The sequence below is a fragment of the Orcinus orca genome, chromosome 1 (genome assembly GCF_937001465.1).
Source record: "Orcinus orca chromosome 1, mOrcOrc1.1, whole genome shotgun sequence".
In the NCBI taxonomy this organism is placed as follows: domain Eukaryota; kingdom Metazoa; phylum Chordata; class Mammalia; order Artiodactyla; family Delphinidae; genus Orcinus; species Orcinus orca.
The window spans coordinates 172,991,799-173,016,494 of record NC_064559.1 but is presented as its reverse complement, the minus strand read 5'-3'; the positions used below and the strand labels follow the sequence as shown (position 1 = coordinate 173,016,494).

Below are 24,696 nucleotides of genomic sequence, written 5' to 3'. Positions count from 1 at the left end.
AGCAGAGTTAATACATAAAACCAAATTTTTGAAAATAAAGGCAAGAAAAAATATTAAAAGAAGCCAGAGATAAAGGACATTACCTTCAACGTAGCAGGGGTAAGACTGACAACTGACTTCTCAAGGAAATGATAAAGCCATAAGATAACAGAATAACTTTTTTTTTTTTTTTTTTGGTGGTACGCGGGCCTCTCACTCTTGTGGCCTCTCCCGTTGCGGAGCACAGGCTCAGCGGCCATGGCTCACGGGCCCAGCCACTCCACGGCATGTGGGATCTTCCCGGACCGGGGCACGAACCCGTGTCCCCTGCATCGGCAGGCGGACTCCCAACCACTGCGCCACCAAGGAAGCCCCCAGAATGACATTTGTAAAGTACAGGAAGAAAAACATCTGTCAACAATCTTTCACAGATTTAGTAGATATGTAAATAAATAATTAATAAATAATAAGTAGATGGAAATAAGCAAATTTTTCAAAGGTAGGCCTGCATCAAAAACACTAAAGAGAATTCTTCAGGCAAATGGGAAATGATCCAAATTAAAAAAAGAATCCAAAAATAAAGAGCAACAAAAAAGATGAGTATGTAGATCAATATAAATATTACTATGAAAAACAATATAGAGGCAAATACAAATGAACATTACTGTATATCAGTACTATCAATGCATTGTGGGATCTAAAATGCTTGGCAACAATAACTTCAAAGGGGAAAGTGATGTAAATGGGGTGTAAGTGTTCTAAAATTCTAGCATTATCAGGAAACTGGAAAAATAAAAAAACTTAGACTATAATAAAGGATAGATGTATTTTATAGTACAACTATTAAAATAATAATAAGCAAATATATACCCTAAATTAAAGGGAAAAAAGTCTGCTTGTTAAAGGAGGTATGAAGGAGATAAAAGCCCAACAATATCAGTAAACTAAATGATGACACCAAATAAAGAAGGGGAAAACTGAATAATAAAAAACCCAACTATATAAGACACATACCTTAAATGTAAGGACAGAGAAAGGGTGAAAGTAAAAGGATGAAAAATACAAAGCAACATTAACAAAAAGAAACTTGGTTGGCTTATAATAAGTCAGATAAACTCTATTTGAAGGCAAAATCTTTCCTAGAGATAAAGACATTTTACAACAATGAATAGGTCTATCTGTCAGAACAAAAACACACTCTAAACCTGTATGTACCCAATAACAGTTTTAGAATATGCAAAACAAAACCATGAAACATGATCAATTCATACCCTCTGGAATAGCTATAATGAAAACAAACAAACAAACAAAACCTAGAAAGTACAGTGAATTAGCAAGGATATGTAGAAATTAGAACTCTCAATCACTGATACTGGAACACTTTGAAAATCTCTTTGGCAGTGTCTTCTAGAGAAGAAGCACATTCCTTATGATTCAGCAATTCTATTTCAGGTATATAATGAACAGGAATATGTACACATATGTTCATCAAAGAACATATACAATAACGTTGATAACAGCACTATTAGTATTAGCCCCAAATAAAAAGTAGAATAAATTGATAAATGATGGTATTCTTATTAGAATACTATTAAAACAGGGGCTGACAGGGCTTCCCTGGTGGCGCAGTGGTTGAGAGTCCGCCTGCCAATGCAGGAGACACGGGTTCATGCTCCGGTCCGGGAAGATCCCACATGCCGTGGAGCGGCTGGGCCCGTGAGCCATGGCCGCTGAGCCTGTGCGTCTGGAGCCTGTGCTCTGCAACGGGAGAGGCCACAACAGTGAGAGGCCCGTGTACCGCAAAAAAAAAACAACAAAAAACAAAAAAACAGGGGCTGACAAACTATTCTTGTGAAGGGCCAGATAGTATATATGTTTTGTATGTTATGTGGTCTCTATCACAATTACTCAACTCTGCTGTTGTAGCTTAAGAACAGCCATAGATAACATATAAATAAATGAGCCTACCAATGTTCCAATAAAATTTTAAATGAAAGTTAAAACTCTGAATTTTGCCCATAGGCCATAATTTGCTGACTCCTGCTATATAGCAATAAAAATGAAGTGTATGCATGTCACAAACATAATGATCAACCAAAGAAACCAGATCCAAAGAAACATACTGTGTGATTCCATTTACAAAATATTCAAAACCATACAAAACTAATCTATATGTGGTTAGATATTAGAACAGTGGGGCATATAATGATGGAAACAAGGCACCAGAGGCACTTCTGGGGTGTTAGTAATGTCGTGTCTCTGACTCAGATGCTGTTCACACATGGGTTCACTTTGTGAGAACCTATGCTGTAGAATTTAGGATTAAAGTATGTTATACTGAAATTTTAAAAGAAGTTAAGGACCTAGAATATAGTACTTGAAAAAAATCCACGGAAAACATCTGCAACAAAATGAAGTGACAAGATATTCACATGAACCCCAAAATATGAGATGAGAACAAACCACAGTTGTTACAAGAGACATTTTGGTAACATTATCTCTGGAGGAGAAATCAGAGGAAAGCACTGAGGTATCTGATAAATCAGGTTAACTTCAAAATAACAAAAGAGAGTTTCACTCAAAAGCTCAGAAGTGGGGGAAAAAACCCTCAGTAGGCCAATTTAAGAAGAGCAACTGGAAGAAGTTTTCCTACTTCCATAGTGATGAGTATGAAGGGTTTACAGGAAATTCTGAAGGAGCTAGAGCAGTCTGGGACCCATTAACTCTCAAAACTAACATGCCAAAGTCACCTTTCAAGACAAAACTTTACACTGAATAAAAACATCTGGGAAAAGAATCCAAATTGATCAGGGGAGCAAAATTAAAAGAAGAAAAATTCTGTATAAAAGTTGGGAAGAAAAAGCAAGCCTGGAAATCTCTAAGTTGCCATATTTAGGAACAAATGACAAAAACAGAAGAAAAGAGCTCTCAAGCTACAAAGTTAGAAAAGTAAATCTAAATCATATGTCCCTTCTACAAGTTCAGGAAAAAAAAAATTCACACACACACAAATCGTCATACGTGGGTAAACTTCATAAAAAGTTTTAGGAGGGGAAAAAAAGACAAAAAAATTTCATTATGAATACTAAAAAAGAGATAATTTATTTTGTTTCTCAAATATGGACAGTGCCACAGAGAAAACAAACAGATGAAGCAGTTTCTCTTTTTAGAAGTATTCCAGAAAATAAAGAATGGATGTCAAAGTTGTAATAGTACCAGTTTTGTAAGTCCTATGCAATGCATCTTGGAACTGGAATTGCTATGAAGAGACAGAGAGACATAGAGATAGAGATAGAGAGAATATGAATGAATATGAATGAATATGAATGGATCAGGCATTATATGGTCAATGATGAAAGACACAGCACGACTCTCGAAAATAAAAACTGAATCTGATTAAGCTTCTAGATACCCTGACCAATTTAAAGGTAATACTGAAGACAAAAGAACATGTTTAACAACACCAAGGGAATGATATCAGCAAAATCTTATGGGAAATTCAACAGGACAAATGATACAGTTCTTTCAATAAATAAAATATGCCAGAGGAAAATACAGTGCAGAACAAAAGAAAAGTAGAGAAGGAGCCTATGGACTAATAGAAAATTAAAAGATACATTAAAAGAGGAACCAAGATGGTGGAGTAGAAGAATGTGCTCTCATTCCCTCTTGTTAGAACACCAGAATCACAACTAGCTGCTGGACAATCATTGACAGGAAGACACCGGAACTCACCAAAAAAGATACCCCACATTCAATTACAAAGGAGAAGCCATAATGAGATGGTAGGAGGGGCACAATCACAGTAAAATCAAATCCCATAACTGCTGGGTGGGTGACTCACAGACTGGAGAACACTTACACCAAAGAAGTCCACCCACTGGAGTGAACGATCTGAGCCCCACGGCAGGTTTCTGAACCTGGGGGTCCAGCAATGGGAGGAGGAATTCCTAGAGAATCAGACTTTGAAGCCTGGTGGGATTTGATTGCAGGACTTTGATAGGACTAGGGGAAACAGAGACTCCACTCTTGGAGAGAACACACAAAGTAGTGTGCACATCAGGACCCAGGAGAAGGAGCAGTGACCCCAGGGGAGACTGAACCAGACCTACCTGCTAGTGTTGGAGGGTCTCCTGCAGAGGTGGGGGGTGGCTGTGGCTCACCGTGGGGACAAGAACACTGGCAGCAGGAGTTCTAGGAAGTATTCCTTGGCGTGAGCCCTCACAGAGTCTGTCAGTAGCCTCACCAAAGAGCCCAGGTAGGCTCCAGTGTTGGGTTGCCTCAGGACAAACAACCAACAGGGAGGGAACCCAGCTCCACGCATCAACAGTCAAGCAGACTAAAGTTTTACTGAGCTCTGCCCACAAGAGCAACAGTCAGCTCTGCCCACCACCAGTCCCTCCCATCAGGAAACTTACACAAGCCTCTAAGATAGACTCTTCCAACAGAGGGCAGACAGCAGAAGCAAGAAGAACTACAATCCTGCAGCCTGTGGAACAAAAACCACATTCACAGAAAGATAGACAAGATGAAAAGGCAGAGGGCTATGTACCAGATGAAGGAACAAGATAAAACCACAGAAAAACAACTAAATGAAGTGGAGATAGGCAAGCTTCCAGAAAAAGAATTCAGAATAATGATATTGAAGATGATCCAGGACCTCGGAAAAAGAATGGAGGCAAAGACCGAGAAGATGCAAGAAATGTTTAACAAAGACCTAGAAGAATTAAAGAACAAACAAACAGAGATGAACAATACAATAACTGAAATGAAAACTACACTAGAAGGAATCAACAGCAGAATAACTGAGGCAGAAGAATGGATAAGTGATCTGGAAGACAGAATGGTGGAATTCACTGCTGTGGAACAGAATAAAGAAAAAAGAATGAAGAGAAAGGAAGACAGCCTAAGAGACCGCTGGGACAACATTAAACACAACATTCATATTATAGGGGTCCCAGAAGGAGAAGAGAGAGAGAAAGGATCAGAGAAAATATTTGAAGAGATTATAGTTGAAAACTTCCCTAACATGGGAAAGGAAATAGCCATCCAAGTCCAGAAAGGGCAGCGAGTCCCATACAGGATAAACTGAAGGAGAAACATGCCAAGACACATAGTAATCAAATTGGCAAAAATTAAAGACAAAGAAAAATTAATGAAAGCAGCAAGGGAAAAACGACAAATAACATATAAGGGAACTCCCATAAGGTTAACAGCTGATTTCTCAGCAGAAACTCTATAAGCCAGAAGGGAGTGGCATGATATACTTACAGTGATGAAAGGGAAGAAACTAAAACCAAGATTACTCTACCCGGCAAGGATCTCATTCAGATTCGACAGAGAAATCAAAAGCTTTACAGACAAGCAAAATGAAGAAAATTCAGCACCACAAAAATAGCTCTACAACAAATGCTAAAGGAACTTCTCTAAGTGGGAAACACCAGAGAAGAAAAGGACCTACAAAAACAAACCAATAACAATTAAGAAAATGGTAATAGGAACATACATATTGATAATTACCTTAAAAGTGAATGGATTAAATGCTCCAACGAAAAGACACAGGCTAGCTGAATGGATACAAAAACAAGACCCATATATATGCTGTCTACAAGAGACCCACTTCAGACCTAGGGAGACATACAGACTGATAGTGAGGGGATGGAAAAAGATATTCCATGTAAATGGAAATCAAAAGAAAGCTGGAGTAGCAATACTCATATCAGATAAAATAGACTTTAAAAGAAAGAATGTTACAAGAGACAAGGAAGGACACTACATAATAATCAAGGGATCAATCCAAGAAGAAGAGATAACAATTATAAATATATATGCACCCAACATAGGAGTACCTCAGTACATAAGGCAACTGCTAACAGCTATAAAAGAGGAAATTGACAGTAACACAAAAATAGTGGGGGACTTTAACACCTCACTTACACCAATGGACAGATCATCTAAAATGAAAATAAATAAGGAAACAGAAGCTCTAAATGACACAATAGACCAGATAGATTTAATTGATATTTATAGGACATTCCATAAAAAAACAGCAGATTACACTTTCTTCTCAAGTGCACATGGAACATTCTCCAGGATAGATCACATCTTGGGTCACATATCAAGCCTCAGTAAATTTAAGAAAATTGAAATAATATCAAGCATCTTTTCTGACCACAACACTATGAGATTAGAAATGAATTACAGGAAAAAAAAATGTAAAAAACACAAACACCAAAAAAACAAACAAACAAAAAAAATGGGCTTCCCTGGTGGCGCAGTGGTTGAGAGTCCACCTGCTGATGTAGGGGACACGGGTTCGTGCCCGGTCCGGGAAGATCCCACATGCCGTGGAGCAGCTGGGTCCATGAGCCATGGCCGCTGAGCCTGCGCGTCCAGAGCCTGTGCTCCGCAATGGGAGAGGCCACAACAGTGAGAGGCCCGCGTACCGCAAAAAAAACAAAAACAAAAACAAACAAAAAACCCCACAAACACATGGAGGCTAAACAATACATTACTAAATAACCAAGAGATCACTGAAAAAATCAGAGGAAATCAAAAAATACGTAGAGACAAATGACAATGAAAACATGACAATCCAAAACCTATGGGATGCAGCAAAAGCAGTTCTAAGAGGGAAGTTTATAGCTATACCAGCCTATCTTAAGAAACAAGAAAAATCTCAAATAAACAATCTAATCTTACACCTAAAGGAAATAGAGAAAGAAGAACAAACAAAACCCAAAGTTAGCAGAAGGAAAGAAATCATAAACATCAGAGCAGAAATAGATGAAACAGAAACAAAGAAAACAATAGCAAAGACCAATAAAACTAAAATCTGGTTCTTTGAGAAGATAAACCATTAGCCAGACTCATCAATAAAAAGAGGGAGAGGACTCAAATCAATAAAATTAGAAATGGAAAAGAAGAAGTTACAACAGACACCACAGAAATACAAAGCATCCTAAGAGATTACTACAAGCAACTCTATGCTAATAAAATGGACAACCTGAAAGAAATGGAGAAATTCTTAGAAAGGTATAACCTTCCAAGACTGAACCAGGAAGAAATAGAAAATATGAACAGACCAATCACAAGTAATGAAATTGAAACTGTGATTAAAAATCTTCCAGGACCAGTCCAGGACCAGATGGCTTCATGGGTGAATTCTATCAAACATTTAGAGAAGAGCTAACACCCATCCTTCTCAAACTCTTCCAAAAATTTCAGAGGAAGAAACACTCCCAAACTCATTCTATGAGGCCACCATCATCCTGATCCCCAAACCAGACAAAGATACTACAAAAAAAAAAAATTACAGACCAATATCACTGATGAATAAGATGTAGAAATCGTCAAAAAATACTAGCAAACAGAATCCAACAACACATTAAAAGGATCATACACCATGATCAAGTGGGGTTTATTCCAGAGATGCAAGGATTCTTCAATATACGTAAATCAATCAATGTGATACACCATATTAACAAATTGAAGAATAAAAACCATATGATCATCTCAATAGATGCAGAAAAAGCTTTTGGCAAAATTCAACACCCATTTATGATAAAAACTCTCCAGAAAGTGGGCATAGAGGGAAGCTACCTCAACATAATAAAGGCCATATACGACAAACCAACAGCAAACATCATTCTCAATGGTGAAAAATTGAAAGTATTTCCTCTAAAATCGGAACAAGACAAGGATGTCCACTCTCATCAGTATTATTCATAGTTTTGGAAGTCCTAGCCATGGCAATCAGAGAAGAAAAAGAAATAAAAGGAATACAAATTGGAAACGAAGAAGTAAAACTGTCACTGTTTGCAGATAACATGATACTATACATAGAGAATCCTAAAAATGCCACCAGAAAACTACTAGAGCTAATCAATGAATTTGGTAAAGTTGCAGGATACAAAGTTAACGCACAGAAGTCTCTTGCATTCCTATACACTAATGATGAAAAATCTGAAAGAGAAATTAAGGAAACACTCGCATTTACCATTGCAACAAAAAGAATAAAATACCTAGGAATAAACCTACCTAGGGAGACAAAAGACCTGTATGCAGAAAACTATAAGACACTGATGAAAGAAGTAAAGATGATACCAACAGATGGAGAGATATACTGTGTTCTTGGTTTGGAAGAATCAATATTGTGAAAATGACTCTACTACCAAAGCAATCTACAGATTCAATGCAATCCCTATCAAATTACCATGGCATTTTTTTTTTTTTTTTTGTGGTACGTGGGCCTCTCACTGTTGTGGCCTCTCCCATTGCGGAGCACAGGCTCCGGATGCACGGGCTCAGCGTCCATGGCTCACGGGCCCAGCCGCTCCGTGGCATGTGGGATCTTCCCGGACTGGGGCACGAACCCGTGTCCCCTGCATCGGCAGGCGGACTCTCAACCACTGCACCACCAGGGAAGCCCTACCATGGCATTTTTTACAGAACTAGAACAAAAATCTTAATATTTGTATGGAGACACAAAAGACCCTGAATAATCACAGCAATCTTGAGGGAAAAAAATGGAGCTGGAGGAATCAGACTCCCTGACTTCTGACTATACCACAAAGTTACAGTAATCACGACAATATGGTAATGGCACAAAAAGAGAAACATAGATCAATGGAACAAGATAGAAAGCCCAGAGATAAACCCATGCACCTATGGTCAACTAATCTATGACAAAGGAGGCAAGGATATACAATGGAGAAAAGACAGTCTCTTCAATAAGTGGTGCTGGGAAAACTGGGCAGGTACATGTAAAAGTATGAAATTAGAACACTCCCTAACACCATACACAGAAATAAACTCAAAATGGATTCACGACCTAAATGTAAGACCGGACACTATAAAACTCTTAGAAGAAAACATAGGAAGAACCCTCTTTGACATAAATCACAGCAAGATCTTTTTTGATCCACCTCCTAGAGTAATGGAAATAAAACCAAAAATGAACAAATGGGACCTAATGAAACTTAAAAGCTTTTTCACAGCAAAGGAAACCATAAACAAGATGAAAAGACAGCCCTCGGAATGGGAGAAAGTATTTCCAAACAAATCAAAGGACAAAGGATTAATCTCCAAAATATATAAACAGCTCATGCAGCTCAATATTAAAGAAACAAACAACCCAATCCAAAAATGGGAAGAAGACCTAAATACACATTTCTCCAAAGAAGACATACAGATGGCCAAGAAGCACATGAAAAGCTATTCAACATCACTAATTATTAGAGAAATGCAAAACAAAACTACAATGAGGTATCACCTCTCACCAGTTAGAATGGGCATCATCAGGAAATCTACAAACAACAAATGCTGGAGAGGGTGTGGAGAAAAGGGAACCCTCTTGCACTGTTGGTGGGAATGTACATTATTGATACTGCCACTATGGAGAACAGTATGGAGGTTCCTCAAAAAACTAAAAATAGAACTACCATATGACCCAGCAATCCCAGTACTGGGCATATACCCAGAGAAAACCATAATTCAAAAAGATACATGCACCCCAATGTTCATTGCAGCACTATTTACAATAGCCAGGTCATGGAAGCAAACTAAATGCCCATTGACAGACGAATGGATAAAGAAGTTGTGGTACATATATATAATGGAATATTACTCAGCCATAAAAGGGAACAAAATTGAGTCATTTGTTGAGACATGGACAAATCTAGAGACTGTCAGAGTGAAGTAAGTCAGAGTGAAGTAAGTCAGAAAGAGAAAACAAATATCGTATATTGAAGCATGTATGTGGAACCTAGAAAAATGGTACAGATGAACCGGTTTGCAGGGCAGAAGTTGAGACACAGATGTAGAGAACAAACGTATGGACACCAAGCGGGGAAAGCTGTTGGGGGTTGGGGATGGTGGTGTGCTGAATTGGGCGATTGGGATTGACAAGTATACACTGATGTGTATAAAATTGATGACTAATAAGAACCTGCTGTATAAAAAAATAAATAAAATTAAATTAAAAAAATAAAAAAATACTAATACTAAAGTTTCTTTGGGTTATTTGTATGGAAATATGTTAATATAAATGTTTCAGACATTACATGAAATTCCTAAAAATCTTATATGTTCTGGTATAATGTTATAAGTCATAATTCTAGTTATTACTTTAAAATGTATATCTCAGAAATAATTAAATTTCCTTGTCAATTGCATTGTTATGAACTTTCAACAAATCTTTAACCATGGTCATTTTTAAGTCTTTTGTCATTTACAGATAGTTCTGGGTGTACTCTGATGCTTTTGCAAAAATGTTCGTGTAAAAGGGTTTCATCTTCAAGGTATTCATGGAAAAGACTCTGACAAGTACAGGTTTCTGGTAACTGATTATACTGCTGAACTGAATGAATAAGCATTTTCAGAACTCTAATGGAAAACTGATGAATTCATAAAAGTGCTAACAAAAGATCAAGATAAAAAAATTAATTACATAGGACTGAGTGAACTGATGAGGATGATTATAATTTTGTGACTTTCTGTTTGAATAATTAAAAAAAGATACATTAAGAATCAATATTGTTAAAATGACCATAATACTTATGGCAATCTACAGATTCAATGCAATCCCTATCAAAATACCAATGGCACTTTTCACAGAACTAAAACAAATAATTTTAAAATTTGTATGGAAACAAAAAAGACCCCGATTAGCCAAAACAATCTTAAGAAGAGCAGAGCTGGAAGAATCAAACTCCCTGACTTCAGACTATACTACAAAGCTACAGTAATCAAAAAAAATATGGTACTGGCACAAAACAGACACACAGATTCATGCAACAGGATAGAGAGCCCAGAAATAAACACACACACTTATGGTAAATTAATCTTTGACAAAGTAGGCAAGAATATACAATGAAGAATAGACAGTCTCTTGAATAAGTGGTGCTGGGATAACTGGATAGCTACATGTAAAAGAATGAAGTTAGAACATTCTCTAACATCACATACGAAAATAAGCTCAAAATGGAATAAAGACCTAAATGTAAGACCAGATACTATAAAACTCCTAGAGGAAAACATAGGCAGAACATTCTATCACATAAATCACAGCAATTTTTTTGGATCCACCTCCTAAAATAAAGGGAAAAAAACAAAAACAAATAAATGGGACCTAATTAAACTTAAAAGCTTCTGCACAGCAAAGGAAACCATCAACAAAACAAAAAGACAACCTACTGAATGGGAGGAGAAAATATTTGCAAATGATATGAAGGATAAGGGATTAATATCCAACATATATAAACAGCTCAACACACACACACACACACACACACACACACACACACACACACACAAATCCAATTAAAAAATGGGCAGAAGAACTGAAAAGACATTTTTCCAAAGAGGAAATACAGATGGCCAACATGCACATGTCAATATCGCTAATCATCAGAAAATGCAAATCAAAACCACAATGAGTTGTCACCTCACAACTGTCAGAATGCCTATCATCAAAAAGAACACAAATAACAGTGTTAGTGAGGATGTGGAGAATAGGGAACTTTCCTACACTGTTGGTAGCTATGTAAATTGGTGTAGCCACTGTGGAAAACAGTACAGAGGTTTCTCAAAAAACTAAAAATAGAACTACCATATGACCCAGCAATTCCACTCCTGGGTATAAATCTGAAAGAAAAAGAAAAACCAAAAAGATACATGCACCACAATATTCATAGCAGCATTATTTACAATTGCCAAGATATGGAAGCAACATAAGTAGTCATCAAGAAGTGGCCATAAAGAAGATGTGGTATAGATATATACAATGGAATACTACTCAGCCATAAAAAAGAATGAAATTTTGCAATTTGCAACAACATGGATGGACTTGGAGGGCATTATGCTAAGTGAAATAAGTCAGACAGAGAAAGACTAACACTATATGATAGCACTTACATGTGGAACCTAAAAAATACAACAAACCAGTGAATATAACAAAAAAGAAGCAGACTCTCAGGTATAGAGAACAAACTAGTGGTTTGCAATGAGCGGAAGGGCAATATAGGGATGGGAGAGAGGGATGTACAAACTACTGGGTGTAAGATAGGATACAAGGATGTATTGTACAATACAGGGAATATAGCCAATATTTTATAATAAATGTAAATGAAGTGTAGCCTTTAAAAACTGTATTAAAATTTTTTTGAAAAAGAAAGAAATGCTCACTTGGGGGATAATATTATAAAAGTAAAGAAATAATTTCCATAAAAATCAGGACACTGGATTGTTCTCACGGATGAGGGAGGGCTGTGATTTTAAGGGACTACAGAGAGGGCTACTGGGATGGCTGGCTAGATTCTATATCCTGATAGGGCAGGTGGTTAAGATGCTCATCTTGGAAAAAATCATCTAGCAACATATATCTTATGCAATATTCTGTATCTGAGTTATAGTTATCAGTTTTAAAAGCATAAAAATTAAAAATGACATGTTCAGGACTTCCCTGGTGGTCCACTGGCTAAGACTCTGTGCTCCCAATGCCGGGGGCCCGGGTTCGATCCCTGGTCACAGAACTAGATCTCACATGCCACAACTAAGAGTTCGTATGCCGCAACTAAAAGATCCTGTGTGCTGCAACTAAGACCCGGCACAGCCAAATAAATAAATAAATAATTTTTTAAAAAATGACGTGTTCAAAGTAGCAACAATATGACCGATGACTTTACCAAAACAATAGAATGATAGCTTGAAAGTGCTGAAAGAAAATAACTGCCAACTTAGAATTCCATAACCAGAAAAATGTATCTTCCATAAACTGAGTTAAAATAAACTTTCAAACAAAAGAAAAAAACAAAACAATAAACCTGGTAGAATTCATCTGCAATAATGAATTGCAGGCTAAAGGAAATACTAGAATTCAATAATGAATTGCACGCTAAAAAAAATAACTAGAGTATTATGAAAGAGGAAGCCTGAAGATGCAGTGCAGAATGAAGAGCCACAAAATGGTAAAATATGACTACATCTAAATGAGCATCACCTATATAAAATATAATGATGCGATATGATGCTTAAAATATACAAACAATAAAAACAGGCTAATAATAGTATGTTAAGTGAGGAGGAAAATAATAAAATTAATATGTTCATTTATATTCAACTTTAAAAAAATACTTGTTTTTAATCTTTAATGTAACCATCAAAATAATAAAAAAAGAAAGTAGCACAAGTTAATGTGGTAGGAAATTAAATAATACATGCTCAAGCCAAAAAAGAGGCAAAATAGAAGGAAATACATAATATAGAAGGGGTAGAATGAATAGAAAACAGTAGATTTATATCCAAATATATCAGTAGGTATGTTTAATATGAACAGACTAAATACTACAATTAAAACACAATGATTGCCACATTGTATAAAAATGTCAATATATGCTATTTTAAAAATCCCCTTAAATATCAACAGAAAGGTTCAAAGTGTAAGAATGAAAAAATATATTTTCATTCCTCTAAAATATTAAGCATATAAAGCTATTTTAGCTATAGCAATATCAAATAAAGCAGACCTAAAGAAACATTATTACTAGAAATAAAAACATTAAATAAATACTATAATTCCATTTATATGCATCTAATCACATAGCTCCAAAATATACAAAGCTGAAATTGTTAGAACAGGCAAATTAAAACAGGCAAATTATATTGGGAGATTTTAAAGAAGTGTCTCTCAGTATCTGATAGAATTGGCAGACAAGAAAAAGTCAGTAAGGATAAAGAAAAACTGAACCACATTAGCAAACGTGACCTAGTTGTCAAGCACGCTAAACTCAACAAAAACAGATATCATGTGTTTTTTCTTAAGTGTACTTGGAATAAAAAATGACCATATCCTGGGCATAAATAAGGTCTCAAAAATTTCAGAAGACTGAAAAATCAAGTGTTCTCAAGACATAGCAGAATAAAGCAAAAAAAGTTTTTAAAAAGAAAAAATAAAATTCCCCCACCCAAAGAATGTTTGGAAATCTACCAATACACTTTTAAATAACCCAAAGGTAAAAGAAAAATTACAAAGGAAATTAGAAATAGTAGTGAAACTATGACACTACTTAGAAAGAAATCTATAGTCTTAAATACATGTATACATTAGGAGAAAGCCTAAATTTAATGATGTGAATAGTCACCAAAAGTCTTTAAGAGAAAGATAAGCAAATTAATTCCACAGAAAGGAGAAGAAAAGAAATGATACAGACCAAAAATTAATAATGTAGGAAAAATACATACAATAGAGAAATAAAACCAAAAGTTGGTTTTTCAGAGGAAAAAAGTAATAAATCTCATAATTCCTTTGTGAGACTTATAATAATCTCCCTTTTATCACCATCATAGAGAAGTGATTTAAAAAAAAAAAAACAAGAGCAAACATTTATTAAACACTTTCTATATGCCAGTGTCATTCTAAGTATGTTACATATACTAATTCTACTAATACAAGAAACCTATCAGGAAACTGTTAACAGAGAAGTAATTTGTTGAACAAACTGGTTCCAGACAGAGCCTTCATAAAACAGCACACAGCTGGTATGTAGTAGCAACTCAATTCATCTCAGCTAAACTTACTAATCAACTTCAAACTATTAAAATTTAAACCATACTATTCCTTGGCAAATCACATACCCTACCCTTCCTGATTTATTCTTTCATTATACTATTTTGGCATATTTATATAAAAATCAGTACTTTTAAAAATAATTGGAAGATCTGGCAACATTGCGCCTGAATTCCTATATGGCAACACTTAACTAGGGCTGAGCAGTGGCTTTCTCCTACAGAGAGGTCATAGACTTACTTTCTCTATTGGTCACAATACTCAACACCTACCCTAACTTTTTCTTTTTTTTTTTTTTTTTTTGCAGTACGCGGGCCTCTCACTGCTGTGGCCTCTCCCATTGCGGAGCACAGGCTCTGGACGCGCAGGCTCAGTGGCCATGGCTCACGGACCCAGCTGCTCCGTGGCATGTGGGATCTTCCCAGACCGGGGCATGAACCCGTGTCCCCTGCATAGGCAGGCGGACTCTCAACCACTGCGCCACCAGGGAAGCCCTACCCTAACTTTTGAATGCATCTGACTTCATGACTTCCTGGATTTCAGGATAAAGTCTATGCTTCCTATTCTGTTTTTTCCACGATTTGGCCCAACAAGAACCTTCTGCTTTAACTGGATTATACCTAACAATTTCCAGAATGAGTTTTATATAAAAACATGAATTTCTAGAGAGTATAGGCTTATATGATTAAGTCACATTCTCTTTATTTCTGTCAAAAGGCACCAGAAACTGGGGTTCAGATGTGATAGCAAAAGGACTGGGGTCTTTGGTGAAATGATCTTATATTTTCTTGAATTAAGTCAAAATGCTGAGTGTTTTCTCCTCATTCAACTGGGTTTTATTTTCAATAGGATCTTTTGTGATCACTGACTTCCATTAGCTTGTTTGAGGTGGGTTCTCTTCATTTATAAATGATTGGCAAACTATGTTTTACACTTCTCTGTACTAATCAAATATTTAATGATTTTTGAAGGACTTTACTGTCCCAGAAGAGGCTCATATTTAAATTCTTTGTGAAATAAAAATACGTTTTTACTTTTAAAAATTCTTTGTGATGTAATGTAAAAAAACTTAATGTTTATATTTAATAAGGTCTACCATTCTCTGTGAGTATCCTTCAAGCAGGTCCAACATGGACTTTGGTCTGACCTGTGTCTAGGGAGTGTGTTTCAGTGTGCAGCTCACAATGTGTGTCTCTGGTATGTTAGTGTTTGTTTCTGAACATGGATCTTGTTTTCACATGTTAAGGTTTAGGCATATTATTAGGCTTATATGTATCAGATTGTACTTTGTGGGTTTATCTCTGTAGAGCTTAGTGGTTAAGATCAAATAGTATTAATCTGGACTCAAATCTTGGCTCCAACCAACCTAAGTAGCCATGTGACCTTATATAGAAGTCACAACTTTTCTGAGGCTCAGTTCCTCATCTTTGAAATAGTACTTTTTAATAGTACTTACTTTGTAAGATTATTGTGAGGATAAAATGGAATAATAAATACATGTATAGTACCTGGACTATAGTGAATGTTTAATAGTTATTATTCCTATATAAATAATTGCAGTTTTTCTCTGGAAGAACAATAACATTTCCTACTTATGCTTTTTATTCTTATACTTAATCGTATACTATGCCACACTGTTTTAATCTTTCACACTCATTTTTTAGTTTATAAAATAATCACTGGATTATACAGGTTCCTTATGGAAAATCTGATTTCATGAAAATATCCCCAGTGCTTTGCATAGCGCAAGGTACAGAGCATGTAGATATTAGAGGAAAAATGTTCAATATATACTTAATGAAAGAACATAGGCAAAAAAAAAAAAGACTAATTTGAAGAGTTTGTGTTCAGGCTGCTCTTAATGTAAAACCACTTAAGATACTGAGATTTAGTGTCCAATGTAAGCCAACATGAGCCACCTTACTGCCTTCCATTCGAGAAAGGCAGGTCAGAGACAAAACAAATTAAGGTAATTAAAAGAAGTGATGTGACACATGGAGGCTAAACAATACATTATTTAATAACCAAGAGATCAGTGAAGAAATCAAAAAAACACCTAGAAACAAATGACAATGAAAACACGATGACCCGAAGACCTATGGGATGCAGTAAAAGCAGTTCTGAGAGGGAACTTTATAGCAATACAATCCTACCTTAAGAAACAGGAAACATCCCAAATAAACAACCTAAACTTGAACCTAAAGCAATTAGAGAAAGAAGAACAAAAAAACCTCAAAGTTAGCAGAAGGAAAGAAATCATAAAGATCAGATCAGAAATAAATGAAAAGAAATGAAGGAAATGATAGCAAAGATCAATAAAACTAAAAGCTGTTCTTTGAGAAGATAAACAAAATTGATAAACCATTAGCCAGACTCATCAAGAAAAAAAGGCAAAAAAAGACTCAAATCAATAGAATTAGAAATGAAAAAGGAGAAGTAACAACTGACACTGCAGAAATACAAAGGAGCATGAGAGATTACTACAAGCAACACTATGCCAATAAAATGGACAACCTGGAAGAAAGGGACCAATTCTTAGAAATGCACAACCTGCCAAGACTGAACCAGGAAGAAATAGAAAATTTGAACAGACCAATCACAAGCACTGAAATTGAAACTGTGATTAAAAATCTTCAAAAACACAAAAGCCCAGGACCAGATGGCTTCACAGGCGAATTCTATCAAACATTTAGAGAAGAGCTGACACCTATCCTTCTCAAACTCTTCCAAAATATAGCAGAGGAAGGAACACTCCCAAACTCATTCTACGAGGCCACCATCATCCTGATACCAAAACCAGACAAAGATGACACAAAGAAAGAAAACTACAGGCCAATATCACTGATGAACATAGATGCAAAAATCCTCAACAAAATACTAGCAAACAGAATCCAACAGCACGTTAAAAGGATCATACCCCATGATCAAGTGGGGTTTATTCCAGGAATGCAAGGATTCTTCAATATATGCAAATCAATCAATGTGATATACACCATTTTAACAAATTGAAGAATAAAAACTATATGATCATCTCAATAGATGAAGAGAAAGCTTTTGACAAAATTCAACACCCATTTCTGATAAAAACCCTCCAGAAAGCAGGCATAGAGAGAAATTTCCTCAACATAATAAAGGCCATATATGACAAACCCACAGCCAACATCGTCCTCAATGGTGAAAAACTGAAAGCATTTCCACTAAGATCAGGAACAAGACAAGGTTGCCCACTCTCACCACTATTATTCAACATAGTTTTGGAAGTTTTAGCCACAGCAATCAGAGAAGAAAAAGAAATAAAAGGAATCCAAGTCAGAAAAGAAGAAGTACAGCTGTCACTGTTTGCAGATGACATGACACTATACATAGAGAAACCTAAAGATGCTACCAGAAAACTGCTAGAGCTAATCAATGAATTTGGTAAAGTAGCAGGATACAAAATTAATGCACAGAAATCTCTGGCATTCCTATACACTAATGATGAAAAATCTGAAAGTGAAATTAAGAAAACACTCCCAATTACCACTGCAACAAAAAGAATAAAATATCTAGGAATAAACCTACCTAAGGAGACAAAAGACCTGTATGCAGAAAATTATAAGACACTGATGAAAGAACTTAAAGATGATACAAATAGATAGAGAGATATACCATGTTCTTGGATTGGAAGAATCAACATTGTGAAAATGACTCTACTACCCAAAGCAATCTGTAGACTCAATGTAATCCCTATCAAATTATCACTGGCATTTTTCACAGAACTGGAACAAAAAGTTTCACAATTTGTATGGAAACACAAAAGAACCCAAATAGCCAAAGCAATCTTGAGAATGAAAAATGGAGCTGGAAGAATCAGGCTCCCTGACTTCAGACTATACTACAAAGCTACAGTAATCAAGACAGTATGGTACTGGCACAAAAACAGAAATATAGATCAACGGAACAGGATAGAAAGCCCAGAGATAAACCCACGCACATATGGTCACCTTATCTTTGATAAAGGAGGCAAGAATATACAGTGGAGAAAAGACAGACTCTTCAATAAGTGCTGCTGGGAAAACTGGGCAGGTACATGTAAAAGTATGAAATTAGAACACTCCCTAACACCATACTCAAAAATAAACTCAAAATGGATTAAAGACCTAAATGTAAGGCCAGACACTATCAAACTCTTAGAGGAAAACATAGGCAGAACACTCTATGACATAAATCACAGCAAGATCCTTTTTGACCCACCTCCTAGAGAAATGGAAATAAAAATAAACAAATGGGACCTAATGAAACTTAAAAGCTTTTGCACAGCAAAGGAAACCATAAACAATACAAAAGACAACCCTCAGAATGGGAAAAAATATTTGCAAATGAAGCAACTGACAAAGGATTAATCTCCAAAATTTACAAGCAGCTCATGCAGCTCAATATCAAAAAAACAAAAAACACAATCCAAAAAAATTGACATTTCTCCAAAGAAGATATACAGATTGCCAACAAACACATGAAAGAATGCTCAACATCATTAATCATTAGAGAAATGCAAATCAAAACTACAATGAGATATCATCTCACACTGGTCAGAATGGCCATCATCAAAAATCCAGAAACAATAAATGCTGGAGAGGGTGTGGAGAAAGGGAACCCTCCCACCTTCCTGGTGGGAATGTAAATTGATACAGCCCCTATGGAGAACAGTATGGAGGTTCCTTAAAAAACTACAAATAGAATTACTATACAACCCAACAATCCCACTACTGGGCATATACCCTGAGAAGACCATAATTCAAAAAGAGTCATGTACCAAAATGTTCTTTGCAGCTCTATTTACAATAGCCGGGACATGGAAGCAACCTAAGTGTCCATCAACAGATGAATGGATAAAGATGTGGCACATATATACAATGGAATATTACTCAGCCATAAAAAGAAATGAAATTGAGTTATTTGTAGTGAGGTGTTTGGACCTAGATAGAGTCTGTCATACAGAGTGAAGTAAGTCAGAAAGAGAAAAACAAATACCGTATGCTAACACATATGTACGGAATCTAAGAAAAAAAAAAAAGGTCATGAAGAACCTAGTGGTAAGACGGGAATAAGGACACAGACCTACTAGAGAATGGACTTGAGGATATGGGGAGGGGGAAGGGTAAGCTGTGACAAAGTGAGAGAGTGGCATGGACATATATACACTACCAAACGTAAAATAGACAGCTAGTGGGAATCAGCTGCATAGCACAGGGAGATCAGCTCGGTGGTTTGTGATCACCTAGAGGGGTGGGATAGGGATGGTGGGAGGGAGGGAGACGCAAGAGGGAAGAGATATGGGAACATATGTATATGTATAACTGATTCACTTTGTTATAAAGCAGAAACTAACACACCATTGTAAAGCAATTATACTCCAATAAGGATGTTAAAAAAAAAAAAAAGAAGTGATGTGATTGTCTTTCACTTCTGAGTAGGACGGGGTTGTTTGTGTGTGTGTGTGTACATGTATACTTATATATATATATATTAAGGCATTAGAAAGCTGCTTAAACAACAGTACTAGTGATGCCGAGATTCCTGAGGGGAGAGGTGAGTTAATAGTCTGCAGCTGTTATTTTCTTGGGGGCATTTGTGGATTCTGAGAATAGAACAAAATGTTGAGAATCTATGCTTTGTCACAGGTCCACTGCCAGAGGACAAATATACCAGCAGTGTTTTGGCAGTCTTACTCTGCTAGATGGACAAAGTTAATAATCTGAGAGGCCAAAACCCAATGAGAAACGAAGGGTGCAAAACTGACCTGATGGGCCCCTCAAGACACTCGCAGAATGTCTGAAACTATGCAGGGTGAAGGGACAAAAAAAGCTCAGCAAAAGCCTCTGAAAAGCAGAAGCGATTTTCAGCTGTCTTGCCTGAGAAGATGAGAGTCATAAATAGTACCTATGAGAAGGAAGGGGCCTAGAACCACACCAACTCTCAGGTAAAAGCCCAAAGGGCTGAAAATTAAGAACTTGACAGTTTTGGGTTTTTTTTTTTTTTTTTTTTTTTAATATTTAGGATTTAGAGAAAAACTGCAAAGATAAAGAGTTCCTGTACACAGGAACTTCACCCTTCACCCAGCTTCTCTTAATGTTAACATCTCATATAACCACAGTAAATTTTGCAAAAACCAAGAAATTAACATTGGTACAATACTATTACCTAAACTGCAGACTTTATTTGGATTCCACCAGTTTTTCCAATAATGTACTTTTTCTGTTCCAGGATCCAATACAGGATACCATGTTGCATTTAGTCATCATTTCTCCTTAGTCTCCTCCAATCTGTGACAAGTTTCTGTTCTCCCTGTTTCTCATGATCTTGACATATTGTCAGGTATTTTGTAAAAAATTTCTCAATTTTTTTAAAAATTATTTATTTATTTATGGCTGTGTTGGGTCTTCGTTTCTGTGCGAGGGCTTTCTCCAGTTGTGGCAAGCGGGGGCCACCCTTCATCGCGGTGCGCGGGCCTCTCACTATCGCGGCCTCTCTTGTTGCGGAGCACAGGCTCCAGACGCGCAGGCTCAGTAGTTGTGGCTCACGGGCCTAGTTGCTCCGCGGCATGTGGGATCTTCCCAGACCAGGGCTCGAACCTGTGTCCCCTGCATTGGCAGGCAGATTCTCAACCACTGCGCCACCAGGGAAGCCCTCAATTTGGTTTTGTCTGATGTATTCTCATGTTTAGACTAAGGTTATGGGTTTGGGGGAACCATATGACACAGATGTGCCCTTCACATCCCCTGATATCAAAGGATATATGCTATCAACATGAGTTATCACTAGTGATGTTAATCTTGATCACTTTGATAATAAGGTGGTGTTATTTGCCAGATTTCTCCACCTAAATTACTATTTCTTTTTTCCATGCTCTATTCTTAGACATAAACCAAGTCCAGCCCACACTCAAGAAGAGAAGAATTAAGCTCTATCTCCTGGAGTGGGCAATATCAACAATTATTATTTAGGATTCTTCTGTAAGGAAGATTGGTCCATTCTCACCGTTAGTCATTCATTGTTTCACTTACATCAGTGTGGACTCATGGATATTTATTTTATTGTTTGGATTATAATTGATACTAATGCTATTTATTTTGTTGCTCAAATTATTCTAGAAATGGCCACTGGGGCTCATTCAAGTTGCTCCTGTGTCCTTTTTTTTTTTTTTTTGAGTTTTTATTTATTTTTTATACAGCAGGTTCTTATTTTCTATTTTATACATTAGTGTATAGATGCCAATCCCAATCTCCCAATTCATCACACCACCACCACCCACCACCCCCGCTTTCTCCTCTTGCTGTCCATAGGTTTGTTCTCTACATCTATGTCTCTATTTTGATATGCCCCTATTCCCCTCACCTTTCTTGAACAATTCCTCACTTTCCACACTACAAGATGTTCTATGCTAATCTTCTGTTTTCCCTGCTCCACCCCGAGAATTAGCTATTGCTCCAAGAAAAAAGCCCTGGTAACTTTCATAGAAAATAGGTATTTAGAAATACATGATAGGTATTAGATCTGGGAGCTGGGTGTCCTTGTTGCTATTGGGTTGTCACTCCTTCTAGGCCCTTTCAGAGGGCAAAGACAGGAAATATGTGTGTATACTAACCCATGTATATTCATATATCTATATCTCTGAATTAATCTATCTGTATATATTAAAATAAACATTAATTAAAACTGTCATCTCAGACTCTAATCCAACTTCCCAGGGTTCATTCTAGCTTTTTCCCGTCTTGTTTCTTTATAATTTCTTTTTTCTGACAATAAGAAACCTGGTTGTTTTATCCACAATTTATTTACTTATTTATCCAACTCTCATATAGATGTAATTTCAGAATTGTTAGTCCATATCCCTGTATGAAACACATTTATCTACTAGAGCAGGGGTTGGCAAACATCTCCCAGGGCAATTCTGGCCCTTTGCCTGTTTTGGTATGGCTGATAGCTGAGAGTAATTTTTACATTTTTAAATGACTGGGGGGATAAAACAGAATATTTCATGAAAATTACATGAAATTCACATGGATAAAGTTTTATTGAAACACAGTCATGCTCATTTGTTTATGTGTTGTCTATGACTGCTTTCATGCCATATCAACAGAGCTGAGTAGTTGTGACAGGGACCCTATGGCACACAGACTCACAAAATATTTACTATCTGGCTCCTTCCAGAAAAAGTTTGGTGATCCCTAAACAAGAATATAGTGATCATGTAGTTCTTTTTGGCTTTAGTGTTACAGTATCCAGCCAAAATACCATATTCCAAAGTAATTTAGATAAGCTAATTTAAAGATAAGTCTTGTATTTTTAATACTGCTAGTTTAATATAATCTACATTAATTCTTCAGAAGACCCAACATCACACTTTTAATTTTTAATACAATAAATTTAACTCTTTCTAATGTACATTTTTCTAGGAGTTTTGACAAATGCATGAAATTATATATCAGTCACACCAGTATATCAGGCAGTTCCTGCACCCTAAAAATTCCCGTGAGGCTGGTTTCTTTGTAGTCGACAGCTTGTGCATCTCCTAACTTTTGCTATTTTAACAATGTCATATAAATAAAATCATACAATGTGTAGCTTTGGGGTTCTGGCTTCTTTCATTTAGCAAACTAAATTTAAGATGCATCATGTTGTAGCATACATTAATAGCTCATTCTTTTTTATTGCTGAATTATATTCGATTGAATGGCTATACCAGTCTGTTCACCATTCACAATTAAAGTGCATCTTGTTTGCTTCTAGTTTTTGGTAATGATGAATAAAGTTTCTATAAACATTCATGTACAGGTTTCTGTGTGAAGATATGCTTTCAATTCACTTGGGTAAACAGCTAAGAAAAGGATTTCTGGGTCATACAAGTGTATGTTTAAACTTATACATAACTACCTTCAAACTGTCCTCAAAAGTGGCTGTACCTCTGAGCATTCCCACCAGCATTGAATGAGAATTCCTGTTGCTCCATATCCTTGACAGCATTTGCTACTGCAAGTTTTGCAGGGTTTCTTTGCGGCACTGGGGTCGAGGGATGTTTCTGTTTAACAAATTCTAATATGTGTGTAGTGCATCTCAGGTAGTTTTAATTTGCATTTCTGTAAAGACTATTGAGCATCTTTTCATATATTAATTGGATAAAAATGTCTGTTCAGATCATGTGCCCATTTTTCAATTAGCAATAATCGCACCTCGGATAAACCTCATTGGCTACGATACTGCCACTGTGCAAAGCTTCATGTGCCCATTTTTAATTGGGTTATTTATTTTCTTATTGTTGAGTCTGAAGAGTTGTTTTTATACAATTATGGATATAAGTCCTTAATTATATATGTGATTTGCAAATATTTTCATTCAGACAAGTGCTCGTCTTTCTATTCTCTTAACAGTGTCTTTCACAGAGCAAAAGTTTTTAATTTCAATGAAGTTTAATTTATCAATAATTTTGCTTTTCCTTTATGGATCATGTGTTTGGTGTCATATCTAAAGTCATTGCTAAATATAAATTAAGTGGATTTTCTACTATGTTTTAGGTCTAGGAGATATATATATATATATATATATATATTTGTTGTTGTTGTTGTTGTATGCGGGTCTCTCACTGTTGTGGCCTCTCCCGTTGCGGAGCACAGGCTCTGGACGCGCAGCCTCAGCGGCCATGGCTCACGGGCCCAGCCGCTCTGCGGCATGTGGGATCTTCCCAGACCGGGCACGAACCCGTGTCCCCTGCATCGGCAGGCGGACTCTCAACCACTGCGCTACAAGGGAAGCCCCTAGGATATATTTTGAATTATGTGTCAAGGAGTTTGTTTTTGTTTTCATTTATCGACAACCATGTGTTAAAAAGACAACAAATGCAAAGACTCCATTTAATTGACTTTGTACTTTTGTCAAAAATCAATATTTGTGTGGGTCTATTTCCAGAGTATCTCTCCTATTCCTTGATATCTGTGTCTATAATTTAGTCAATACTACAGTCTTCATTGCTATGCTTTACAGTAAGTCTTAAAATTAGGTAGTGGGTCCTCCAACTTTGTTCTTTTCAGAACTGTTTTGGTTTTTCAAGTTCCTGTGCTTTTCTATACATCCTAGAATCAGCTTGTCAATATCTATTTAAAAGCTTGACGGAGTTT

The 24,696-nt window shown here is 36.4% G+C and overlaps 1 protein-coding gene and 1 pseudogene across 2 annotated transcripts in view; both read right to left on the bottom strand.

Annotated features, from left to right (window-relative positions):
* The window catches only part of SPATA6 (spermatogenesis associated 6), a 157,601-nt gene that overhangs the window by 26,772 nt on the left and 106,133 nt on the right, over nucleotides 1–24,696 (bottom strand). The gene's annotated exons all lie outside the window — the stretch shown is intronic.
* On the bottom strand, nucleotides 23,669–23,799 carry LOC117202885 (uncharacterized; annotated as a pseudogene).